At 40.2% G+C, this 24,317-nt stretch overlaps 1 long non-coding RNA gene across 1 annotated transcript in view; it reads right to left on the reverse strand.

Moving 5' to 3' along the window:
* LOC106025749 (uncharacterized) overlaps positions 1 to 23,571 on the reverse strand; it is a 60,958-nt gene extending 37,387 nt beyond the window's left edge. Inside the window, exon 1 of the long non-coding RNA XR_010050257.1 lies at positions 22,579 to 23,571. This is a non-coding gene — a long non-coding RNA (uncharacterized LOC106025749). The remainder of the gene's footprint in view (positions 1 to 22,578) is intronic.
* Between the last annotated feature and the right edge of the window lie 746 nt (positions 23,572 to 24,317).

The raw sequence follows: 24,317 nt of genomic DNA on the forward strand, positions 1-24,317 counted from the left end.
CATTTTAACCTATGTATTTTCTTTTTTTTTTTTTTTTTTTTTTATTTAAGAGGAAAAAGAGAAAAACACAAAACAAGACAAAGCAGTGTAAGGTTACACATAATACAGAACTACAAAAAAAAAAAATAAACATAACAGTAAGAAATCACCTGTTAATAGATTACATAATATCATCTTGGAAATAGTTGCTCAAATCACAGTATCAAAGAATACAAAGTAGACATTCAAACGGAGAGACTGCAAACAGCTGTGTTCAATGATCCAAAAACATTAATATAGTCAGCTATTTAACATCCCTAAACACACTTGTTGTTATATCCGTTAGAGCTCTTTTTTTTTTCCCCTCCCTCTCTTTTTTATAACAAAATTTACACATTTTGGATTTTATTACTCCTCAGTTCTCATTACTCTCTTGGGGGGGAGATAATAAAGTCAAATATGGCAAAACAAAGCTGTAAGTCCAAACCAAGGATAGACATAGCACATGATGTAGAACAGAGTACAAGGTCATCAACAATGGTTATCAACATTGTCTCTTGTTTCCTTAAAAGGAATTGTCTATCTCATTAGATATTATAAAGTTGGACAAAACAGTGGAGAACAAGACCAATAAAACTTAGGCATTGTGAACATTGCAGGACTTCCAAAGGAGACAATAGTCAAACCAGAATGGGCATCTTTGTGAATCTTATTGCCTTCAAATTAGTTGCCTATACCTTCAAACTTGCTACTGTCGCACAGAATGGAACAGAGTCTAATCAGTCAAAACAAGATCTTGGGAGTATTACAGGACTTCAAAACAAGTTAATAGGAGATCAAAAAGAGTTACTACTATATATCCTAATTTTTTAAGTTTTTCCCTTAATTAAAATAAACATAAGAAATAGCTAAATAATTTTTTTTAAAGAATAGTAGTTACCATAGTGTCTGTCTTTTTCCTTAAAATATTTGGATAAAACTTCATATACTATAGCTTCAAATATTTCCATATCAAAAAGCCCAGAGTAAAGCCTTTCTAATTAATAAGTGAAAATTTTATAAGGCTTCAAGGCCACATAATGGGGAATCATGATTATCACATATTTTTATATATTTGAATCATTACTTACATTAGGGAAACTATTCGGTATTCATACATGCGAGATTGATTTATTTCACTTATGAGTATGGTCTCAAGCTGCGCCCATTTATTGATAAATATCTCAATGCAATCCTTCTTTATAGCTGAATAATACTCCATTGTATAGAAATACCACAACTTTTTTATCCATTCCTCAGTTGATGGACACTTGGGTTGTTTCCAAGATCTGGCGATTACAAATTGTGCTGCTATAAACATAGGTGCACATATATCCCTGTGGTCTGATGCTTTCAGTTCTTCTGGGAATATGCCTAGAAGTGGAATAGCTGGAATAAATGGGATTTCCAATCCCAACTTTTTGAGAAACCTCCAGACAGATCTCCACAAAGGCTGTACCAGTCTACACTCCCACCAACAGTGCAGGAGAGTTCCTTTTTCCCCACAGCCTCTCCAGCATTTGTTGTTGTTGGTTTTCTTGATCCTGGCCATTCTTTCAGGAGTGAGATGGTATCTCAGTGTGGTTTTAATTTGCATTTCTCTAATGGCCAATGATGATGAGCATTTTTTCATGTATTTATTTGCCATTTGCATTTCTTCATCTGAGAATTGCGTATTCATCTCAGATGCCCATTTTTGGATTGGATCTTTGAATTTTGAAGGTCTGAGTTTTTTTAATTCTTTATATGTTTTAGACAAGAGGCCCTTGTCTGAGAGAGAGTTCACTAAAATCTTTTCCCAGTTTGTGGGTTTTCTTTTCACTATGCTGGAGATTTCTTTTGACATGCAAAAACTTTTTAATAAGAAGAGGTCCCAGTTATTGATTCTGGGAAGTATTTCCCGTGCAGTTTGAGTCCTATTCATGAATTCTCTACCTACTCCTATGCCTCCAAGGTTTCTACCCAATTTGTCTTCCAATAGATTTAGCGTTTCTGTTTTAATATTCAGATCTTTGACCCATTTAGATTTTAATTTAGTACATGGTGATAGACATGGGTCTAGCTTTAGTTTTCGGCAAATGGAGAGCCAGTTTTTCCAGCACCATTTATTAAAGAGACTGTCGTTCTTCCAGTGAACCTGCTTGGCTCCTTTATCGAAGATAAGGTGGTTGAGTGTGTTTGTAGTTGTGGTTGTATCTTCTAATCTATTCCATTGATCTTCAGCTCTGTTTTGATTCCAATACCATGTTGATTTTACTACTGTTGCTTTGTAGTATAATTTCAAGTCAGGGATTGTGATGCCTCCTGCTTTGTCTTTGCTGCTTAGAATTGCTTTTGCGATTCTAGGTCTCTTCTGGTTCCAGATGAAATTTAGGAGTGATTTCTCTAGATCTATAAGGTATGTTGATGGTATTTCTATTGGGATTGCATTGAATCTGTATAAGAGTTTTGGGAGAATGGCCATCTTCACAATGTTTGTTCTTCCTATCCATGAGCAAGGGATGTCTTTCCATTTTCTGAGATCATCTTCAATTTCCTTTTTCAGTGTAATATAGTTTTCACTGTATAAGTCTTTCACTTCTTTTGTAAGAGTAATTCCTAAATATTTCATTTTTTTGCTTGCTAATGTGAATAGACCAGTTTCCCTTATTTCCCTCTCTGTGGTTTTGTTGTTTGTGTATAGGAATGCTATTGATTTCTGAGTATTGATTTTGTATCCAGCCACATTACTGAATTTATTTATTGTATCTAAGAGTCTTTCAATGGAGCTTAGGGGGTCTTCTATGTAGAGTATCATGTCATCTGCAAACAATGACAACTTAACTTCTTCTTTTCCTATCTTTACCCCTTTTATTTCTCTTTCTTGCCTAATTGCTCTGGCTAGTACTTCCAGTACTATATTAAATAGGAGTGGTGATAAAGGACATCCTTGTCTTGTGCCTGATTTTAAAGTAAAGGCTTTCAATTTTTGGCCATTTAGTATGATGCTGGCTGTTGGTTTGTCATAAATGGCCTTTATTATATTGAGGTAAAGACCATCTATTCCAATTTTCTGTAGAGTTTTTATCATGAATAAATGTTGGACCTTATCGAAGGCTTTTTCTGCATCTATAGAAATGATCATGTGATTCTTATTTTTGGCTTTATTGATATGGTGAATTACATTTATTGATTTGCGTATGTTGAACCATCCTTGCATTCCTGGGATGAATCCCACTTGGTCATGGTGTATAATCTTCTTGATGATTTGCTGGATCCTATTTGCCAATATTTTATTGAGGATTTTTGCATCTGTGTTCATTAGGGAGATCGGTCTATAGTTCTCTTTTTTAGTTGGGTCTTTCTCAGGTTTTGGTACTAGAGTGATATTTGCTTCCAGGAATGACTTAGGCAGGATTGCTTCCCTTTCAATTTCATTGAATAGTTTGAGGAGTGTCGGCATTAGGTCTTCTTTGTATTTCTTGTAGAATTCTGCAGTGAATCCATCTGGGCCTGGGCTCTTCTTGGTGGGTAAGGACTTAATTACATTTTCAATTTCAGTAACCGAGATTGGGTTATTCAACAGTTTTACATCCTCTTGATCTAGCTTTGGCACTTCATATGCTTCTAAGAAACTGTCTATTTCTTCTGTGTTATCAAACTTTTGAGAGTAGAGGTTTTCAAAATAGGTGTTGATGATCTTCTGTATTTCTATTGGGTCTGTAGTGACTTCTCCTTTTTCATTTCTTATTGCATGAATTTGAGCTTTTTCTTCCCTTTTTTTAATAAGGTTGGCTAGGGGCTTATCGATTTTATTTATTCTTTCAAAGAACCAACTCTTTGATTTGTTGATCCTTTGGATTGTTTTCTTAGTCTCTATTGCATTGATTTCTGCTCTGATTTTTATAATTTCCTCTCTTCTTTTGGCTTTGGGTTTGACTTGCTCTTCCTTTTCTAGCTGTTTGAGGTGTAGCATCAAGTTATTTATTTGTATTCGTTCTGTTTTCCTGATGTGGGAACTCAGTGCAATAAATTTTCCTCTCAGAACGGCTTTCATTGTATCCCACAGATTCCGGTAAGTTGTATCTGCATTTTCATTTTCTTTTAGGTATTGTTTGATTTCTTCTTTAATTTCTTCTGTGACCCACTGATTACTCAAGAGTGTGTTATTCAGTTTCCATGTGTTTGTGGGATTTTTGCGGTATCTTTTATCATTAATTTCTAATTTCAGAGCGCTGTGATCCGATAGCATGCAAGGGATGATTTCAGCTCTTTTGCACTTGTTTAAATATGTTTTATGAGCTAATATATGGTCTATTTTAGAAAATGATCCATGTACTGCTGAGAAGAATGTGTATTCTGATGTTGTTGGGTGGAACATTCTGTATATGTCTATCAAACCCATTTGTTCACAGGTATGATTCAGTTCTGTTATTTCTTTACTCATTTTCTGTCTGGTCGATCTGTCCCTTGGTGTCAATGGCGTATTAAGGTCTCCCGTTACAATTGTGTTACTGATAATTTGAGTTTTCATTTCTGTTAATAATTGTTTTATATAACTGGGCGCTCTGGAGTTTGGTGCGTATATATTTAAGATAGTTATCTCTTCCTCTTGGAGTTTTCCCCTTACGAGTATGTAGTGACCTTCTTTGTCCTTTATGGTCATTGTTGGTTTAAAGTTCACGTTGTCTGCAAACAGAATGGCTACTCCTGCCTTTTTTTGGATTCCTGCTGCATGAAGAATTGTTTTCCATCCTTTGACTTTCAGTCTGTGAGTATCCTTCTGGGTTAGATGGGTTTCCTGTAAACAGCATATGGTTGGATTTTGTTTCTTGATCCATTCTGCTAGTCTGTTTCTTTTGATTGGTGCATTGAGACCATTTACATTAATGGTTATTACTGTTAAATGTTGTTTAATTGTAGGATTCTTATCTCTCTGCTGTTGCATCTTTATCTTTCTGTTCTGTTTAATTATTTGCTTTGCTTAGTGGTTTTTTCCTTTGTGTATCTAAACTGTCTTTCAATATTTTTTGCAGGGTTGGTTTGGTGTTCATGAAGTTCTTCAGCTGTTCTTTGTCATGGAAGTTTCGTATTTCACCATCTATTTTAAATGATAGTGTTGCAGGATATATCAGTCTAGGTTGGAAATCATTTTGCTTTAGGATCTGGAATACTTCACTCCATGCTCTTCTTGACTTTATTGTTTGTGCTGAGAAGTCTGCTGTGATTCTGATAGGTTTTCCTTTATAAGTGATCTGTCTTTTCTCTCTGACAGCTTTTAATAATCTATTCTTGTGTTGGATTTCTGGGATGGTGATTATTATATGTCTGGGTGTAGTTTTATTTTGGTTATGACTATTTGGAGTTCTATATGCTTCACTGATCCTGATGTCAGTTTCTGATCTCATGCTTGGGAAGTTTTCAGCTATTGCTTCTCTAAATATCCTCTTGATATCCTTTATGTTGTCTCCTTCTTTTTCATTAATCCCTATCATTCTTATGTTATTCTTCTTTGCATCATCTTGCAGTTGTTGAATTGTTATTTCCTGATTCCTTGTTATTTTTAAAAGATCTTTCCTTTCCTGTTCACTTGCTGCAATCCTGTCTTCAAGGTCTGAAATTCTGTCTTCACTTTCATTAAGGCGGTTTTTACAACTTTCAGTGGAGTTTTTTATTTCCTGTATATCTCTGTGCATCTGCATTATGTATTCTGTTTGTTTCTTATATTGCTCGTCTAGGGATTCTATCTTTTTGTTTAATTCCTCCAATTTTTTATCTGTGTTTTCTTTAGATATATTTAGAATCTCTTTCATTTCTTTTATCATTTCTTCTTTTATCTGAGAAATTATTTCGAGTTTGAATTTCTTTAAAGCTTCCTGGAGTTGCTTGTCAACTTCAGTAGCTATTGTGTCTAATATATGAGGAGGATGGGATATATTTTCTTCTAAATACACTTCTCCTAGGGTTTCCTGAGTTGGGCTGGAGGTTTGAGGTTGTAATTTGGTCTTTCGTTTTGTCATTTTCCTATATTTCTGTGTTTCAAGTGTTATTTGAAAGCCTCCTCAGGATCTGTTGAAAATCCCCTTCTATGTTTGCAGCTACTGAGACTCTGGCACCCCTCTACCCCAGGCCATTGGGCCTGCAGAACCAATGGCCCTTCTCTGCTTGATCAGAACTCCGCGGTTCCAGACAAGCTGGGCCTCAGGGACACTGTGCACCCACCTGCCCCTTGGTAGATCCACAGCTCTTGGATCGCAGCCGGGTTAGGGTACTCACCACAGACCGCAGTGCCTCAGGAGCCTGTGATCCCTCCCTGCTGGCAGAGATATCCACAAACCTCCAGACAAAGGAAGGGCCTCCTGCGGGCACTTCGGATCTACCCCGCTCCTCCTCTGCACGCAGATGGCTATGCGCGGCTGGGCTCAGGCCGAGGTGCCTCAGGAACCCGGGACCCCTCCTCCTCCAGACAAAGGAAGGGGCCTCTGCAGGCGGCTCCGGGTCCGCGCAGCTCCTCCTCCGCACACCGACGGCCAGGCGCTGCTGGGTACGGGCCGAGGTGCCCCAGGAACCCGGGACCCCTCCTCCTCCAGGCAAAGGACGGGGCCTCTGCAGGCGGCTCCGGGTCCGCGCAGCTCCTCCTCCGCTCACCGAAGGCCAGGCGCGGCTGGGTACGGGCCGAGGTGCCCCAGGAACCCGGGACCCCTCCTCCTCCAGACAAAGGACGGGGCCTCTGCAGGCGGCTCCGGGTCCGCGCAGCTCCTCCTCCGCACACCGACGGCCAGGCGCTGCTGGGTACGGGCCGAGGTGCCCCAGGAACCCGGGACCCCTCCTCCTCCAGACAAAGGACGGGGCCTCTGCAGGCGGCTCCGGGTCCGCGCAGCTCCTCCTAACCTATGTATTTTCAACCTTTTGAAAATAAAATGGCCCCAAACAACGTAACTTAATGCCATTTCTATATTTGGTCTGTTACCTCTGCCAACTGAGCTTCATATAGAAATTTTTATTCTACAACTACATCCCTAACAAGCATAATGAACATCCCTTGCCAAAGCTTCTACAAACCTTCATTTTTTCATATGGCTTCCTGTGACTTCCTTCTATGATCCTCTATATACGTCTTGTAGAATTTCTTTTTTCCTTTATTGTTTGTAGGTTTTTCGTTATACAGCTATCTTGTGGCATAATTTAGTGGAGTTACTGGAACTGCTTTTTCCTGCCAGCACCTGAACTGAAATCAGACCACACTGGGGTGACACAGGAGATGCCCGTGTGCTAGGCCTGCGATGCTCAGATCTCTGCTGTCTGCCCTTGGTGAGGGTCTGCAGTTACTTTATATTTGATGGAGAAGTTTTTACACAATTCAGCAACTCTATGTTAAATCTTTAAGTCTTTTCCCTCTGTGTTTCATTTTGGTTAATTTCTACCGCTATATCTACATATTTAAGTTTTATTCTGAAAAATTTGTCAAGTGCATTTTTACAGCTTAGTTTCCCCTTGTAGACTTTGCATTTACATATGAACAAACACCAGAATTAGTCAAACACCTTATATATCTGTATATGCATACAGTGTTATCTCCTTCATGTGCTCTGTCTTTCCTCTAGACTTCTAGGTGTATGGCATACACTTACAGTAACTGGTTTGCAGTTTCAGGACTGGGTTGTTCCTTTACTTTTCTACATCTTGTGTATACATTCTGGGCCATTTGGGGATGTTATGAAGCATCCACACAGCAACAATGGAGGTGAAGTTAACTTCTATTTCCCACACTGGATTTCTCTGTGGATATTTGGGGCCAGTCATGTAATCTTGCTACAACAGCCTGCCCCCAGCTATGACACAAGGCAGTTGGACTACATTTGCGATCTTCAGCTGTGTTCTTGGGAATCTTCAGTTTGCATGAAGGTATCCTGAGCACAGTGGTGAACTCTCCCCACTTTCCATGGGATCCCTAGTGTTATGGTTTCTGTGTGGCTGTCCCCTCAAAGCCTCCTGTGGTCATGGGGCTTCTAATTTGTGAATGATTCATGGTCCAATGTTGGAATTATTGGTGTGAGTGCTACACCCAAGTGGGTGTGGCCTGCATACAATACAAGGGATAGAAAGAGTCCTCTCTTCACACTCTTCCCTTTCTGCTCTTGTTGCATTTGCTGTTCTTTGTCACCATGAACTGTTGCCCCAGTGCCAGGCCACCTTGCCTTGGAGTCAGCTGATTATGGACTAAAACCTCCACAAACTGTGAGCTAAATAAACCTTTCTTTCCTTCATTTTGGGATTCAGGTATTTTGTCTCAGCAACGAGAGAAAAGTAACCAACAAACCTAGTTTTAAAAAGATATTCAACAATTTAAAGTAGTTAAAGGGCAAGTGTAGTGGTGCATGGCTGTAATTCTAGCACTCTCGGAAGCTGAGGCATAGGGCTGGAAGTTCAAGCCAACCTTGGGCAGTTTAGCAAGACCGTGACTCAAAATTTAAAACAAAACTCTTCAAACAAACAAACACACAAATGACTAGGAATGTAGTTCAGCATGAGGGCCCTGGTTCAATTTCCAGCACTGCAAAATGAATAAACAAACAAACACCAGATAAGCTTCAAAGTTAAACATTGTTAAACTCAGCATGGTGGTGCCCACCTGTATTCCCAGCTACTTGAGAAAATGAACTGGAGGACTGCAAGTTCGAGGCCAGCCTGGGCAACTTAGTGAGACTGCATCTTAGAATAAAATAAAAGAACAGCTGGGAAAATAGCTCAATGTGGAGCAGCTGCCTAGCATGTGTTGTCGTTTTTAGAAAGGTAAGTATTCTTTTGTTGAACAAGCACAGCTGCAAGAAGCCATTGGGTTCTAGTCTCAGAATATCTGTTTGAATTCTGGATCTACCACTGGCTCATCTGTCAGACACACTGCTTTGGCTCGGCTTTAGCTTACTCAACTGAAGAACACACAGTTATGAAGAGGACAAATGAAATAGCAAGCATTAGTGATGTGACTATTCTACCTCGATCCTCTTTGATCCTTTTCAGTATTTTGGTGCATTCCTCACTTGGTTTCTTTGTGATTCCAAAGAACAGTACTTCAACATCTTTCCAGATGACCAGCCCAGTCTGCTAGAGTTCCTTTACCTGGGAACTCAGAGCCAGAAGTGCCCGGGAGTTCATATCCCAGAAGGAAATCAGGGTATAGACAATGGCTGAGCTCTAGGCACTACTGAAATTCTGGCCTGAAACCGGGAGCTCTGTGAGGTGGGCCTTTGCTTAAAATTGCTTACTGTTTACCTTTTACTATCACACTTTCTCCATTCTCTTATTGGTGTGCCCTGGGATCACTTCCTCAATCCAGTTGCACTAATTCCTTATCTATGAGACTTTCTTTAGACAGTCTAACATAAGGTATGAAAACTACACCAATCTTGAAATATTGGTCATAGTCATTGTATCTTAGGTATTATAATTACTATGGTTGTGGTGACTGTTAATTTTCCTCTCCCTTTTTTGCAATGCAGGGCTGGGGGCTCTTTTGCAAAAATGAGAAGTAGTGTCATATTGTACTTTTATCTTTAGGGAAGGCATAACCTTAGTATAATAGATTTAACCAGGTGAATACTATGATTAGTCTTACAGGAATGGTGTGTGTTTATACTAATTACATCATGCAACTCTCTTGAGTTTTTGAAATTACAAATCTAGAGTACATATATCATGGTCTTAGCAGAAAGAAAGAAAAACTAAATGACAGTCTGAACAAACTGAATGCTCTAGGCAGGGACAAAATGCAAATTAAAATTCTGAATACTGAAAATCAGTACCAAAGATACAGGATGAAAAGTATTGGGGGGAGCCAGGAAAACTCATGGGGAGTAGAAACATGAGGTGGATGTGACCCAGCCCCGGGGTGTCAGGGCACTTTCTCAGAGACCCAAGTGCAAAGAGATTATGCTTGGCTCTAGTTTAAATGTAAAAACCATGTCAAATTTGGCCTTTACAACTTAGAAGAAATATAACACAGTAGAAAAGGGTTCAGAAAAGAGCAGAGAGATGATCAAATAATTGGCAAATAGAGCCTCTGGGGAAATGTTAACTGAGTTTGCATTGTTTATCTGGGGAAACAAAGTCCAAAGGTCTGCTTAAGACTTGCCTTCGAGAATTTAAAATCGAAAACCTGACAAGATATTCTACATCTGCAGAAAACAAAAGTGGACTCCTCTCCAACTCCTCCCTCTGCCTCTGTTAAAGCAAAGAATTTAAAATTTAGGACTTGAATAAGCACCTGAGATTCAAACATAGCAAAAATTTCTTGGTGTACAAGTAATTACAGCCTGAAAAAATCCACCACTAGTAATGAAATTTCTGTTCCGAGGGTTTTATAAAGCACAAGCACAGTGCCATTCTTTAGGCCAAGGGGAAGGAAAGTACAGTCTGTCCTTCATGGGAACCACTCTGAAGGAACACTGCAAAGAGCAGATACACAGAAAAGGGTGCAGGTTTCGGGCCAATAAGAATGTCACCACTCTTTGTAGGAAGAAGAAAGAACAGTCAGTTTGTAAACTCAAATAGCATGATGGGAAGGTGCTGGTTGCTGCAGGGTGGTCCAGGCTTCGGGAATATTCTTGTTTCCGTGCCTGGCTTGACTTTGACCCCTCTTATTGGCTGACTTGACCCGTTATACTAATTTAGAAAGGAGTTTGTCCAGAGGCTGGGCCATAAGCCAAGGATCTCTCTAGATCAGAGTGGCATCTCTACTTTCTCCTTCCTCCATATCAACCAAAGCGAAAGGACACCCAATTCCTATCATTCTAATGTGAAACACAATGATTTCTCCATCTATCCAGTTACCTAATTTAGAAACCTCAGCTGCAGCCTTGACTCCTGTGTTGTCTCCACCTTCTCACTCAGTTTGCTCAAATCTCTTCAGTCCAGGTGCACGATGACTTTCTCTATTTCCTCTGCTTCCATGTCCACTGAGGTCATCCTTGTCTTTTGTGTGGGTTTCTGCTGTGATCCTAACTAGTCAGGCTGCCCCTGCCCCTCACCTCCTTGCCTTCTAAGACCCTGTAGCCAATTTTCTTTGGGAAAAGCAAATTAGATCATGTTAGAATGCACTTACACAGAGGTCAAAGGGTCTGCAGTATAAATAGAAAGGTGTTTTATATGTGCATCTTGAAGTCCTTGTCATAGCATCTTAGGACTTCTGGGATCTCATCTCCACCCACACCCACAACCCCTTCTCTAAATGTGCCATTCACTTAAAAAACAAACAAACAAACAACAACAACAAAAGCACTGTGTTTGCCCTTATTGCTTCCTGTCTTAGGAATACTCTTCCATATTTCCCCTCTCAGGCCAAAATGTCTGATCATTTTCATTCAACATATTACTGTTTCAGGACTAGTCATTTTTCCTCTGTCTTCCCATGCTGTTTTGTTCACATCTCTAGCATAACACAGGCCTCCCACGAATGTGCGCGGATTGTCTACTCACAGAAATCCCAGGAATAATGTACTCAGGGGTTGTGAGGAGAACAATTAGAATCAGGAAACAGAATTTATAGTATTATTTTATGATTGTCACTCAGAGTTAAACACAAGAAAGTGCAGGAAATCTGTCCACATCAATAAAGACCCCAAATATTCAGCAAGGGCCTGGATCCCACAGCAATGTCCTGCATGAGTCCGGGTGAAGGCCTAGACCCATGACAGTGCCTCCCACAAGTCCAGCTGGAGGTCTAGAGCCCACAAGAAGGACTCATGCCAGTCTGCTTTATAGATCCATGCTGGGAAGGTCCAAAAGTCAGTGGTGAAGCTAGAAATTCTATGCCAGCAGGGTGAAGGAGCTGTGCCGGTAGGGTTCTATACTGGTGCAGAGAAGTCATGCTCAAAATAAAGACCAGAGATGCCCTGAAAAGCACCACAGCCATCCTCAGTGACATGGAGGTCCCTAGCTCCTCTGAAGATAAGGTCAAGTACATGCCAGGAAGCCAGTGTGACAAGCTTCTCCTGGAGATTAAACAGCACACAACTTCCCCTCCACAGCCGGGAAGTGATGCTCTATGCAAGGCCCAGAGCTCCCCCAAAGTGAACCGCAGCCACTCTCACCAACAAGGTCCTGAGCTCCTCCGATGACAATGGTCGAACTCACACTGGGGAAGCTGGTCATGATGAGCTCCTCCAGGGAAGCACAAGCTCAAACAGCAACACTTAGAGAAACCCACAATACCTAGCTCTTCACATCTCCATTTATGCTGGCAACTTTCCTCAGGTAAGCCATCTACACTCAGCACCACGCTGATTTAACTCAGCTGGTGTTAAGTTGACTACCAGTTCTTAATCCATAACAAATAAGGACCAGCTATCTTTTGAGGCATCATTTGACCTAGAAGTTGTTCTTCCCTTCCTGAGGTCCAGAACCCCTTTACCACTATATTGAGGTTTGAACGAAGGATCCTAGGCCTGCCACAGACAGTATTGCAGAAGAGACATTGGAGGAGAAGCATTCTATGGCCCAGAACTGCATGCATCTGTGCAATAGTGAGTCAAGACCAGAAAGAGCTGGGGTTACAATGAAGTTGCTAACAAAGATTTAACACTTGAACCTTGAGAAAAAGAGAATGATGATTCTCTGTAATGATATGTCAAACTTGCTGTAAAAAATAAGGAAACATGCTATCGTGTTGTTTTGAAGTCCTATAATGCTTTCATTCTTTTGTCTTGATTGGTGTTATTCTGTTTTGTTTTATTTGTTTTATTGTGTATGATAATATGGGCAGCTATTTTGAATAAAACAAGACACATTATGGGAGCCATTGTTGATTTCCTGTTGTCTTGTTTTGAAGACCTGTATCACTTGCATTGTTCTGTTCTTCTTTATTGTATTTTGTTTGGTTTTATTCTCTTTAAAATAAAATTTTTTAAAAAAGGAAACAGCATAGCAAATAATAAATCTGGGACATGAAAGGGACTGAGGAGGTGAGCTAAGAAAGATTCAGCTCTACAGTGCTGATGACATTCTCTTGGGTAACACAATATAATTATGTTTTAGTTAGAGCTACACACTAGTTATGGCTTATTTACTAAAAATACTGTTTCTATATATGTGATGAATATTGAAATGTTTATTTATTTGTATCTATTTAATATATTATATCCAATCTATTGTAAGATATAGGGTCAACAGGCTAGTTAATTCTTTTTATTAAGTCCCAGGTAGAAAACTCTGTCTCACTTTGCCAAAGTTAGAACGATCTTGGTTCTAAATTAAAATGGACATACAGAATAGATCCATTATTAAAGAATGACTGTGGTAGATGGGTTAGGTACATACATGCCTGTGATAGGCTCCTTGTACTAATGGTTCACTGTGACATGGCATCTTAAAGTTCTTCATACTTGTATTCAATTTGAGAGCTTCAAACACCAGAGATCATAGTGCTAGCCTGCAGGTGACACTCAGCACCACTGCTGTCACCTGCACCAGCATCAGAAGGCTGCTCAGGCTGGAAATACAGGAAGGCGCTCTGCAGAGGGTCGCTCAGTGCTCCTCAGGCAGGAACCTCAGAGTTTTCCTGTGTCTGCACACTTGTCGATGGAACACAAGATGAGGAGGGGCCTTGTGGCGAAGATTTGATTACTTCTTCCCAACTTACCTGAGCACAGTCTGTTCAGCTGCCAGGAGGATGAATAATTAAGAGGAAATGGTATGTGTCCGAATCACCAATGTTCATGCACGTAGAGTCGAATAAGGTGAAGCAGCCTGGAACTTTCATTCTGGTTTTAGATTCTTTTTTCTCCCTTCTCATTCTTTAGTTAATCCACCTGGCTCAGTGAAATTAAGTGTCACCATCACAGAAATAAATCCAAGCGTTTCTACCCAGAATCAATTTTTTTTTCTGTATCATAAAGCATACCTTTCTTTCATAATAGGTGGCATTAATACATGATTTATTTTTAGCTTTATGCAGTGAATAGTCTCAGAGTCATCATCCTGCTATAGTTGAAGGCAAAGGAATATAAAAAGGCATCAGACTTGCATGGAATTAGTTGTGGAATCCACTCTATCCATTATTACAGCACAAGCAAGGCTGCTTAGCAACTCATGACTGTAAGAAAAGACCCATTGATAGCAACCCTTTTCATCCCAGTGACGCTTTAGATGGCCATAAGAATAACATATAATCATTCAAGCCAACAAGAACAAAACGACTGTGGTAGAAGATAACATCAGATTGTATCAGTGTGAAAATTCAGTCTCATATCATTGTTCAGATCCAAACCGCTTTCAGTCCGTTTGCTTTAAAGATGTTAATGCCATTTTTTGTGGGTGGAAGGTCAGCGTGGAGGTTTCCCTTTGTGTTTTGGAGGCTAGATGGAGAAATACTGGGTATCAAGTATGTGGGTCACAATACTGGGTGTTTTGAAAGAGCTGTCTGTACTAATCTAAGAAAGACTTTGTTCTCAGTATTTTTTCAAAGATGAAAAGTGAATCAAAAACAAATACTTCCGTCTTTAACAATTCCTACATTTCCTGAGACATTCAGATTTTGAGTGTATGATTCGATTTAATGATCGTTGAAGGGAACCTGTTATGCATAAAAATACTGTGATAGATACTCATGGTAATAAAAATATGAAGTTACACCCAGAAGAGGGTAACAGTGTGTAGAAATGCTATAAAATAAGGCAAAATGTTGGGGGAAGAGCTGACAAATGGTTGTCACAGGGTTGATAAGTGACAGAATATTCACAGGGACAGAGAAAGGACTCAGTCACTGGTCACCTACACTGTGTCATCTGTATTCACCATGAAAAATTAATGAATGAGCAGAACGTCCCATCAGAGTACCTATGAGGCACTGGTGTGACTTATGACCTCTAGAATTTTGACCAGAGCAAAATGCTAGGCAATGACACAGCAGAAAAAAGAAATCCATGAATACTAGGGGGAAAAAGAAAAGCAATTTGTTAGATTTGAAGAGATGTACACAGAATAGGTGACAATAAAGCACAATCAAGTCATGCTTTTCCAGAACTACACAGTTGAGATGAGAAATTTACCTAATTCAGGCATAGCAATCAAGATTAGGATATGGAGTGGTTTGGACAGGTCTTCAGGAAGACGCATACAACCACATGCAAGGACTTGGCTTGAGCCAGAGGGGCTCCAATGTTTGCTCTTGTGGTTACAATGGAATGACCCTGGGCTTGATATTGAAATGCTCCAGGCCTCAGATTCTCATCAGTAAAGTGAAGGTACTGACCCACATCAATACATAGATTAATAAAAAGGAACCCTAACTGCAGGATATTGGTTACCTCAAAGGGAGTGGGGTCTGGAGAGGGTACAAAGGAAACTCAGCTTTTGGTGGAACAAATATGGCAAAGGTAGACATCATCAATTCAGATTTGGAGAACAATTATATTATTTTCAACTTTTCTAAATTAAATCTTTCATAAATTAAAAATATACCCAACTTTGATATAATGTTGCTGGACATAGTATTTGTGAAATGTATTACACAAGCCCAAGGAAATAGTTTTCTGTCTTAGATATTTTTCTCTTGTTGTTGAGACAAAATAGCTAACACCTAAATTTAAAGAGGGAAAGATTTATTTAGCTCACAGTTTGTGGAGGTTTCAGTCCACACTCACCTGCTCCAAGGCAAGCTGATATAGCAAAGGGGTAACACTTCAAGGAGATGAAGACAGAAAAAATAACAAGAGCCAAAGGGAAAACGGCAAGTCTTTTCTTCCCTTATATTGTACCCAGGCACACCCCCTAGGGATCCTTTACACCAACACCATCTCCATACCCTCCTCTTGCACAGGCTGAGGATGTTTACAAATGAGGACCCAGACCCCCTGCTAAATCACTTACTTAAACCTCTAAACTTCTCAAGTTGACAAGTGTATCAACCATGACAATTTTTATAATTAAGAGTTACTTCAGAGTTGCTACCACCAATGTTACAAAATGGTTACTACAGGGCTGGGGATTTAGCTCAGCGGCATAAGCACCTGCCTTGCAAGCAGGCAGTCGTGAGTTCGATCCCTGGTACCGAAAAAAGACAAAAAAAAAAAAAAAAAAAAAAAACAAAATGGTTACTACAATAGAAAACACAGAATGAAAGAGGAGGCAGAACAAAATTTCAGGACTTTCCCTTACAGCCAAGCTGTCTCTCTACCTAAAATAATGTAAAGATGGACACAGCATAGGAAACAAAGTTTTTCAAGTTAGAGGACATCACACAATGAGTGGAAATGTTCCCAAAGAGACGGGGAAACACATGAAATGAGCCCTTTGATTGCTGAGGGTATTGAGAGTCCTTCCAGATGTGTGAGCAGTAGGGTGACTCGGGTCGGTCCCTGAGACTGTCCTCAATTAAGAGACACAGGTGGGAGCCTGTTCTGTTGTTTCAGAATAAATCTCAAAACAAATTTTTCAGGAATATAAAAACATAGCATTCACTAAAGCAAAAATCCCAGAATTTAGAAATTAATCTGATGAGAAATGTACAGTACCTGTTCACTAGAAGCTACAAAGACATTACTGACGTTAAGCAGGTGTGAGAAAACAGGCATACGATGTCCACAGATTTGAAGTCTCAATATTTTTAATATGTCACTATCTCCAAGGTGATGTATAAATTCAGTACAATGCTGGTCAAAGCCATAAAATTTGAATGGAAATACAATAGACTCGTGCTAGCCAGAATAATTTTCAAAATGAAAAAAACTGACATTACCTGATTTTAAAACTTACCATGAGGTCATAGTAATAGACTCACTGATCTCAATGTGAACAAATAGATCAATGGTACAAAATATAAAGACCAGAAACAAAAGGGAAACACACACAGATAGTCCATTGATTTTCAGTAAAGGGGAGCTTTTCGTAAATAGTGCCAAATAACTTGCATATATGTAAAAAGGAATTCTGAACTAGCCATGCACAAAAATCGAAAATGGATCCTAGAGTTAAATGTAAAATCTATAATTACACAACTTCTGAAAAAAAATAGAACAAAATCTTTATAAACTTAAGCAAAAATGTTTTAGGTATGATACTGAAAAAATGATCTACAAGAAAAATAATGCTTTTTATCATTATTATGAATTTCTCTTCCAAAGACTTCATAAAGAGCACAAAAAGCCAAGTCATAGCTCAGAGAAAAACATGTACACATATATCTGGAAAAGGACTTGTACCCCTAAAATTCAATAATTATAATGTATTAACTATCTGATATATTACTGCTCTTATTAACATGTTTAATAAATGAGTTGAAGTTTAGCAAAAGATATGAGCACATAATGTTACAAGAACAGATATTGTTCCAGAGAACTCATGTATGGCAAACAAGCACAGGAAAAGTCAATATCCTGCAAAATGGATGAGATTACAAAAGAGAAATGGAAATGTCTGAGACATTTTCCCCATTTATCGTTCTTTAAATTTTGATGCAATACTAGTAGATATTCATAAAGAAAATATTATCATGTTTCTATGAGAAAATAAAACAAAATTCTATAATAAAGTAATTAGAGAATAACAATAGTTCATACACTGTGTATCATAGTCTTTAAGAATGACCAAAATGTTGAGCGTACAAGATGGAGGAAAAAGTCTCTTTCTTGCAAAGAAGAAACTAACAGGCAAAAGCATAAAACCTTCACTTCAGTAAGCTAAGAGAGACTAGTAATATAAATGAAGCAAATTAGCATAGATACAAAATATTTTTGAAACACAATAACAGATGATTTGGGAAAGTATTTGTATTTTTCCCTGCTTCCTATTTATTTTCTATTTTGATTCCTCTCTATATCTCCATGGATATCTCTACAGAGATCTCTATAGGTAGAGATGTTTCTATAGATACAGCTCTATAGGTAGATATAGATGATATAGACACAGCTAGGATATACAGATATCGATACAGATATAGCTGATATTAATACCGATATAGATGTAGATGATACAGATACAGACATAGGTATAAATACCCAGTTTCTTTTTTTTTTTTTATTTAAGAGGAAAAAGAGAAAAACACAAAACAAACCAAAGCGGTGTAAGGGTACACGTAATACAGAACTACAAAAAAAACAAAACAAAACAAAAAAAAACAAAACAAACAAACAAACAAAAACGTAACAGTAAGAAATCACCTGTTAGTATATTACATATTATCATCTTGAAAATAGTTCCTCAAATCACAGTATCAAAGAATACAAGGTGGACATTCAAACAAAATACCCAGTTTCTCACATAAGAGAAAATGTGATTTTAAGCTTTGGCGTCTGCTTATTTCACTTGCCACTATGCTCTCAAGCCAACTCACTGCCCAACATGAAACTTCAAGGAATTCCTTCAACTCCAGTTGTAGGAATGAGAAGACAGTAGATGTGACAAGGAGGTAATGCTGCTAAATAATGAAATGCAGTATGAGCAACCTTGCCAATTCGAGGCAGGAGAGACTGTCAATGGTTAAATACTCTCCAGGATCAATTGCAGCAGTAAACTCGAGGAAGATGAGGATGGATATTGGCGATGTGGTTAAAAACAGAAACAAACCAGTCATGACACACCTTTGGTAGGAAACGAGAGACGGAATCTGATCCCGAGGGCTTCAGTACAGAGTGGATTTAAGCAGACAGGGGCCGATACCCAGCTACATCTATCTGCAGAATGTAGGAGGAAGGTAATTTTCAGAGACTCGGGGCCAGCGAGCACATTCCATCAGAGTTCGGATAATGTGGGCAAAAGCAGGGCAATAGGACAGAAGTCACCATGCAGTGGTTTTCGTCCTGGGGGGCACCCTGGAACCACCCCAGGGTGCTCTGGAGAAACACAGTGCACAAGGACTCAGTGGGGATCTGGTTGGAGTCGAGTGTGGGAGAGCTTCCGGCTCCCCGAGGTATTGAAGGGAAAGGATTCCCTGTGAATGCAGAGAAAGCAAACGGTTCCTCCCCATGGAAGGAGGAAGCAGAGGAAGAAGAGAAGGGAAGTGGGACCCGGAGGCTCCTCTCTAGTTTTTGGTATTTGTTGTTGTCATCAGGACAATTTCTTCCTTCGGCTTACACTTATTATTTGGGGTTGAGGTCAGCCTGAAAGCCTTCAAACAGAAAATGCAATTCTGAAGCATCTTTCTGCCTTCTCTGGACTTTGAGGGTCATGTCAGTCAGTCTGTGATCCTGCTGTGATAAAGTGAGAGCCACCAGGGAGACGCAGCCTCCCACACCACTGGCAAGGGTCAGCTCAAGCAATAAAACCTGTCAGCCAACACGGGTGCCCTGTGTCCAGCCCGAGGAGGGTCAGGCTGCGTTGTCTTTTCCCAAAGACCCTGGACTGCTGGGTGTGCTGTGCTCCTGTCTCTAGTTCCATTTCATTTTCAGGCTGTTACTTTTTGCCATCAGCAGGGGAATAAGCAAGTGACAGAGATGGCGGTGGGAAGGACCACCAGATAATTACACCGGGCTCGCTATGGTTTAGCTCCATCACCATGAATCTATCTGGAGGCAGCATCACGTCCCATAGAGCCATGGCCCAGGCCCACAAATGTCCCCACTTTAGATGCTAATCTCAAGTCCCAGTCACGGCTGTAACTGGGGAACCAGGGGGAGCCAGGGGCAAAGATCAACATACACAGTTCTTGTTATAATCACCCCATCCTTAGGCATATGATATCATCATGCATACACACATATCATCCAACAGCAGAGCCGAAACACAGCAGCACAGTGAGTACAGAGTAAATGCTGCCTTCTACTGAGCTCTTCTCTTGTGGAATTATCTTTCTTTTTATCCTGATTGTTCAGATAAACGTCACGAGGGACAGCTCCTATATGTGCTTTATAATTCCCGGCTGGGCTTTAGCCATCTGAGCTTCTCACCAATCAAATGACTTCTTACTTTAGAGAATGAGCGAGAGGTGCATCTTGTGGAATATACGATAGCAGGCACTTCTTTGTCATGCAGATGGCATGGAGTGCTCGTTGCAATCCATGGGTTTCAACCAATGGTTTTTACTACCTTGCACTATTCTCTGATGGTTCCCTTGACACTATCTGTATTTCTATGCCCTCACCCCTCATCTGTGTATGCCAGACTGTCAAATACATGATTGTATATTGCTTTTTAATGGAGAGGTGTTGCTAAAATTTTCTTCCATTTCAGAAATAGGAAACTTCTGGATTTTGAATCAATATACTTTATCGTTTTCACATTTGTAATTTAAAATGTATCGATAAGTGACAGGGTTGAGTCTTGAGTTTTCAACCATTTATTCCTCTGCTCACCTCCTAAACCCTTGGCTCCTATTTGTCTTTGGATTTGTCCTTGAAATATGTCTGCATTGTGTGGCATCTTGGCTTCTGGATTGGTGTGTTGGGTTTCTTAACTTCATCTGATTTCAGTTGCAGGCAATAAATAATAGCCATTTTAGATAGAGTTTTAGCTATGAATAGCTTCTCTCCCCATAACTTCATCTTATATTTATTGCCTAAGATGATAGATTGAAAGTCATCACCTAGCAACTGGCACATTTTTCTCTTGTGGTCTGGTTACTTGTAATGATTGACTATTGCTATCACTTCACTTGCTCATCCTGGTCAAAAAAATGGATATAAGGGGTCTAAAAATAGAGGTCCATTTACATACTCCCAAGATTATCAGTGCGACTCACTGAAATGAATTCATTAACACAAAATACTTCGTCTATCAATTTAGTTCTTACATCTTCAAAAGGAGTAGCTGATTCAAGCCTATCCGGGATTTTTTACTTACAGCACCTTTACGAGTTCTGTTATCTGAGACCCCAGATCGCCTGTTGGAGACTGGCTTTTTGTGATTCTGTAAAGAAAGCAGCTAAAACTTAAAGCAAGAAAGAACACAAAGATTTTTATAATGCTTCATGTTCGTTTCTCATATATTGCTCTGTCACAAAAAATTAATGCTTTGTACTTTAAAAGAGCCTTTCATCCGAAAACCTCAAAGAACTTTATAAATAAGTAAGCATGATTATCCACACTTACAGGTTGGGAACGATGCACAAAGCTGTTAAAAGTGTATGGTGCATTATTGCCAAACTCCAGAAGAAGTTCGTTTTAATTAAGTGCATATAAAATGAGCTGATTTTTGTACAAGGGGTACATACATATAAACGAGGCTTGCCAGGCCTCAGCAGGGCATAGGTATTAACAAAGGTGCACACACTCACGGTAAACTGAGCCATTTCTGGCTGTCTTCTTCTGCATAATTCACGACCTCAGCCTTCTGCAGAGGCCCCTGTGGATACCAGGGTGTCCCCAGGTGGCATTTCTCCTGTGCTCAAAAGCTCTCCCTCCCTGTGGGGCTTTGAATGTCCAATCAAGTGCTGGGATGCCAGACTCTCTCAGGGCTACTGATGCCCCACAGGTGCCCAAGTTGCATAGTGCCTGGTGGTCCCTGGTGACTCAGGAGAGCATTGACTCTTTTATGTGTGTCATCTGCTATTCTAAGGCAGACAAGGCAATGCATTTTGAACTCCAGTGTTTCACAAGAGGTTTTTGTTTTCAAAGGTAGCTTCATAGGAGCTGGGCTCAGAGAGGTGACCTAACAATGCACATCCTGTTGAAATCTGAACATGGTGACTTCCACGTGCTGGATTCCATGCTTACTCATTTGCACACACACTAGCCCGTGAGCAAGAGTGGAGCAGCTCCTGCTGTTCAGGGCTTAGCCTGATAGCATCAAGCAAGCCTTGGAATTCTCCTGGGGAGACAGAAGCCTTCACAGAACCTCCATGCCAGACAGGACTGCTTTGACCAGAGTGGATCATGACAACAACCAGATCCCTCTCTAGCTTTGGTGGAAAACACACAGAAGCGTGAGCCGCAGATACAGCTGACAATTTTAACCTGAAGTGGGGAATGCCAGCCAGAAGTAGGGGTCATTCTAGGATCAGGGAGTTTAGCACACCTTACCTAGAATGAGGGAGCAGTGAAGTGAGGCTAAGGCTATCATTGGTACAGAAGTTATTTTTTGGCTGGGGATTTAGCTCAGCGGCATTAGCGCCTGTCCAGCAAGCATGAGGTCCTGAGTTCGATCCCGGGTACCAAAAATAAAAAAGAAGTTGCTTTTGCCCCCTTCCTGATGGCATTCAGTCTAGGGCAAAGCCTTCCCTTTCATCTACTCTTCCCCACACTTCTCACCACGAAGAGCTAGAAAGAAGCTCTAGAATGTCAGTGTCTGACCCTTCTCAAAGTCCTCCATGCTGTTTTTACTGGAAGGAGCAACTACATCATACACTCCAACTCTAGGAGTGTCCTTAGGGGTCTCTGGCTGGAGGTCATTGGTACTGGGATGGATACAACAGTAGCTCCCTGACCCCTGACATTTTGTTGGCTTTGATCAGTGGATAAACCAACAGAAAATGGACCGTAAAGGAGCATGAAGATAGGGCTGTCCTCCCCCTGGAGACCTGTGGTTCTCTTTCTACATTCCAGGAACACATGCTCACCTGCATAACTAATGTGCAGACATGCACCACCTCTTCTTGATGTCCCCAGATTCTGGGCACTGCTTTGCCTGTCATTGCTTTAGCAGAGTTCAGCTTACCTAGTACAGGAGGGCTGCTGATGTGTAGCTGGGTCCAGCAATGACCAAAGCTTCTTCAGTGGCTTCTCTTCACTGCACACTGCCCTGTTCTCTTAGGATGAGTCCTTCTCAAGGCACTGCTGGGCACACTCCTGAAGGGACAGACCCATGTTTTGACAAGTTATCCTTGGTGGCTGTCCTACCTAACTTAATAGTTCAGGAAAGGGCCTCATACATTATTAAATTTCACAATCACCTGGCTAGTAGTTTTTGGACTGTGAGATCCGAACACTGGAATTGCACAATGGTTGCGGAAATCAAGTCCCAAGGCAAATTAGAGTTACAGAGATGTACATTATGCAAGGACACCATTTTCACTCTAAAGAAAGCACAGAGACTCTTAATCAAATGCATAAATGGCCCTAACCATTGATTCCCCAAGAGATCACCCTTAATTAGTACATTTAGAGATGTTTAGCATCACACCATATTTTTCACTCTTTTAAAACCATCCACAGATCGGTGATAAAGTTCAGAGAATGTGACAGATACATTTCCTCTCACAGACGCTGTAGTGTAAAGAAACACAGGTCCTGGCACGGTGTTTCAGGGTAAACACGCTATTTGTTCTCCCCGTGACTGAGTTTGGCTTGCTTCATCAAAACTGATAATACTTTCCTTTTAAATATGTAATTTTTTTACAGAAGCTTCCCCATGGGTAAAGTTGTTCCAAAATTACATACTGGGGCTATGCTTTTTGTTCTGGCTAGAATACATGTTTGCTTCTGCAGTAGAAGTTAGTATGGAAATAAGAGTGGCTTAGGGAAACTGTTTTGTAGCCAGGCTTCAGCACCACGTGAAGTGTGTTAATCAGCTGTTCCCAGCTGTCTGCAGAATTTAAGCACCCGGGTCCTTCGAGGGAGATCTAAGGAGAGATCACAGACGTTTTAATTGTAATTAAGAAAAAGGAGCGTGAAGGAATGCCCTACCTCTTGTCTTTGGAGTTGCAGAATGACCTGGGCCACCCGAATGTCAGGTGAGCACGATGCCACCCAGCTGACCCACAGCCCAGAATTCCCAAATCTAATGCGTCACCTCCAGGCAAATACAAAGCCACCTGGGAACACTTCTTTAGGGGTAGTTTTCTTCAATGACAGAAAAAAGCTTTCTTTTCTTCCTACAGGTAAAGCATTTTCACAGAAAATAATTATTTTAAGTACATGCACATTCTAGAGATGGAAAATTTTGCATAAATTTAAAGGTAAAAGAAAACTTTTAAGGAAGTTGCAGGATTGTCATGGGCTGCATTTTGGAATATGATCTCAGACCCTAAGGGAATACAGTATCTGGGTTTTGCGGTTAAGCAATATCTATAAGATATTCATTTCGACTTGGAAGTACATGGTGTCTTACTAACTGGGGGAGGAAATTACACAATCTTCTAAACTTCAGTTTCCTCACCTGGGCAAAGGACTCTGTCCTGACTTGCCATGTCTTGTGGAGATTAAAGTCATCCATCCTCCCAGACCTCAGGACAGGTCTAGACCCCATCCGTGTTGGTTAGTATTTTTCTTGTGCTTATTGCAGTTATATTAGCTTAACATTTTATTTGAAAATTAATATCCTTTATAAAATGTGGAGAGGCTTAATGCCCTTTTTAAGAAGTCATGTTTTGTGGTCTGTTCTCTGGTGACTTTTCGTGGGATCTGTCAGCTGGACTGGATTAGGAAATGCCCAGCAGGTTAATAGAGCTCAGTTTC

The sequence above is a fragment of the Cavia porcellus genome, unplaced genomic scaffold (assembly GCF_034190915.1).
Source record: "Cavia porcellus strain 051 isolate PalLab524CR breed Dunkin Hartley unplaced genomic scaffold, mCavPor4.1 scaffold_10, whole genome shotgun sequence".
Lineage (NCBI taxonomy): Eukaryota > Metazoa > Chordata > Mammalia > Rodentia > Caviidae > Cavia > Cavia porcellus.